The sequence below is a fragment of the Phocoena phocoena genome, chromosome 13, assembly GCF_963924675.1.
Source record: "Phocoena phocoena chromosome 13, mPhoPho1.1, whole genome shotgun sequence".
Classification (NCBI taxonomy): domain Eukaryota; kingdom Metazoa; phylum Chordata; class Mammalia; order Artiodactyla; family Phocoenidae; genus Phocoena; species Phocoena phocoena.
In genome coordinates this window covers 66,102,659-66,106,083 of record NC_089231.1, presented here as the reverse complement: position 1 = coordinate 66,106,083, position 3,425 = coordinate 66,102,659, and the positions used below count along the sequence as shown (strand labels likewise).

General features: G+C 49.8%; 1 pseudogene; it reads left to right on the top strand.

Annotated features, from left to right (window-relative positions):
* Window positions 1–251: 251 nt before the first annotated feature.
* On the top strand, window positions 252–1,637 carry LOC136132958 (microspherule protein 1 pseudogene; annotated as a pseudogene).
* The last annotated feature ends 1,788 nt before the right edge of the window (window positions 1,638–3,425 follow it).

Genomic DNA, 3,425 nt, shown 5'->3' with positions numbered 1-3,425 from the left:
CCAACACAGCCAAATAAATAAATAAATTTATTTTTTAAAAAATAGATAAATTGAACTTCATTAAAATTAAAAATGTATGTTAGGCCCTGTGGCTGTTGCCGTCGCCACGGAGAAACTGTTGGAGCTGGCAGCCTAGGAATGAATCTCTTCTCAGCCTCTAAGCTCACCTGGTCAGAATCCTTGGATGAGCCTGTGGGACCCTTCCCTCTAGCCCTGTGGTTTGGAACCAGTGGCTTTGGGACTGTAAGAGGATGGACAAAGACTTTCAGGGGCTGCCAAATTCATCCCTGATGGCATCAGGCACTGCCAGCCGCTCAGAGGATGAGGAGTCACTGGCAGGGCAGAAGCGGGCCTCCTCACAGGCTTTGGGCACCATCCCTAAATGGAGAAGCTCCTCCAGGTTCATCAAGAGAAAGAAGTTTGACGATGAGCTGGTGGAGAGCAGCCTGACTAAGTCCTCTACCCGGGCGAAGGGGGCCAGTGGGATGGAAACAGGGCACTGTTCGGGGAGTGAACCCTCCTCCAGTGAGAAGAAGGTGTCCAAGGCCCCCAGAACCCCTGTGCCACCCAGCCCAGCCCCAGCCCCTGGACTCGTGAAGCGTGTGAAGAAGAGCAAACAGCCACTCCAGGTGACCAAGGATCTGGGCCACTGGAAGCCTGCGGACGGCCTCCTGCTCATCAGGGCCGTGTTGCAGACCAATGACCTGACATCTGTCCACCTGGGCGTGAAGTTCAGCTGCCCCTTCATCCTGCGGGAAGTCCAGGAGTGCTGGTATGCCCTGCTCTACGATCCTGTCATCTCGAAGCTGGCCTGCCAGGCCATGAGACAGCTGCACCCAGAGGCCATTGCCACCTTCCAGAGCAAGGCCCTGTTTAGCAAGGCTGAAGAGCAGCTGCTGAGCAACGTGGGATCGACCAGCCAGCCCACCTTGGAGACCTTCCAGGACCTGCTGCACAGACACCCCGATGCCTTCTACCTGGCCCGTACTGCCAAGGCTCTGCAGGCCCACTGGCAGCTCGTGAAGCAGTATTACCTGTTGGAGGACCAGACAGTGCAGCCGCTGTCCAAGGGGGACCAAGTGCTGAACTTCTCCGATGCAGAGGACTTGATTGATGACAGTAAGCTCAAGGACATGTGAGATGAAGTCCTAGAACATGAGCTGACAGTGGCTGACCGGTGCCAGAAACGAGAGATTCGGCAGCTGGAACAGGAACTGCGTAAGTGGCAGGTGCTAGTAGATAGCATCACAGGCATGAGCTCTCCGGACTTTGACAACCAGACCCTGGCAGTGCTGCGGGGCCGCATGTTGCATTACCCGTTGTGCTCGAGAGAGATCACCGTAGGCAGAGCAACCAAGGATAACCAGATTGACATGGACCTGTCTCTGGAGGGTCCAGCCTGGAAGGTCTCCCAGAAACAAGGTGTCATCAGGCTGAAGAACAATGGTAATTTCTTCATTGTCAGTGAGGGCCGGCGACCCATCTACATTGATGGACGGCCTGTGCTGTGTGGCTCTAAATGGCGCCTTAGAAACAACTCTGTGGTGGAGATTGCCAGCCTGTGATTCATCTTCCTCATCAACCGGGACCTCACTGCCCTTATTCGGGCTGAGGCTGCCAAGATCACGCCACAGTGAGAAGTGGTGGCAGGGCCCATGGGCTCTCTCTGGCCTCAGTTTCCCCTGCCATCCCAGAGCCCTGGAGCTGGGAACTCAGGCTCCTGCAAAAACCAGAGGGGGCTGCGGGAGACTCAGCTCCTGGCCCCTTGATCTGAGTCTGTGCGGGAGGGTAGGGCTGGCCCTGGGGAAGCCCCTAGAGGCTGGGACCCTCAGGCTTCCTTAGTGCCAGAGCCCCTCCCCTTCCCTCTCTGCAGAGGACCCTACCCTTTCCCCCAGATTCCCACCTTTGCCCTCTGTCTCCAGCTGATTAGCTTCAGACTTTTCCTTTATTATTTTTCTTTTGTAAATACAAAGCACTGAGTTCCACCCCCCCAAAACAAAATGTATGCTCACTAAAGGACATTACCAACAGAGTGAAAAGGCAACTCACAATGGAAAAATACATACGTGTGTGTGAGTGTGTGTGCGTATAAAGCTTATATCTGATAAGGGATTAATATCCAGGCTATATAAAGAACTCAGCACCACCAACAACATAAAACATGGGCAAAGACTTGAAGGGACATTTCTCCACACAAATGGGCAATAAGCATGTGATAAGATACTGAGCACCACAAATCATTCAGGGAATGCAAATCAAAACCACAGTGAGATACCACTTTATATTTACTTTTTATTTTTTATTTGTGTATTTATTTTTTTTGTGGAGCACAGGCTCCGGATGTGCAGGCTCCGCGGCCATGGCTCACAGGCCCAGCTGCTCCGCGGCACGTGGGATCTTCCCGGACCGGGGCACGAACCCGTGTCCCCTGCATCGGCAGGCGGACTCTCAACCACTGCGCCACCAGGGAAGCCCCCCACTTTATATTTAGAATGGTATTACCAAAAGCATAGAAAACAACAAGTTTTAGAAAGGATGTGCAGAAGCTGGAACTCTTGTGCATTGCTAGTGGGAATATAAAATGGTATAGCCGCTGTAGAAGACAGTACGGTGGTTTCTCAAAAAATTAAACCTAAAATTACTATATGATCCAAATTTCACTTCTGGGTAAGTGCCCGAAAGAGTTAAAGGCAAGGTCATCAAGAAATATTTGTACACCTATGTTAATAGCATCAACGGATGGATGTAAAAACAAAACGTTGTATATACAAACAATGGAATATCATTTAGCCTTAAAAAGGTAGGAAGTTCTGACACATCCTACAATGTGGATGAACCTTGAAGACATTCTTCTACGTGAAATAAGATGGTCCCCAAAAGAAAAATCTTGTATGATTCCCCTAAAAGAGGTACCTAAAGCAGTCAAATTCATAGACACACAAAGTAGAATGATGTTTTCCAGGTGCTGGGTGAGGGGACAATGGGCAGTTACTGTTTAGTGGGTATGGAGCTGCAGTTTGGAAAAAGAGAAGGTTCTGGAGATGGGTGGTAGTAATGGTTGTTCAATAATGTGAATTTACTCAGTGCCACTGAACTGTGCACTTAGAAATGATTAAAATGGTAAATTTTATGTTATGAATATTTTACCACAATAAAAAATGAGGAGGGTTTCTATGGTGTGCAGTTTCCAAGAGCAGTGGAAGAATACAGGACTGGGAAGGTGTGCATAAGTATCCAGGATATCCTTCCTTTTATGCTGGCCCTGTGGCACCTGAACAGGCCAAGAGACTTGGAGTTGCCTCATTACAGGTGACTCAGAATGATGCCGTCAATGTGATAAACCGATGTGAGCTGGGATCCTGCAGAGTCTGAGGGTACCTAAGAACACCCTCAATTCTGACACCAATTGCAAGTTCAGTTTTGAT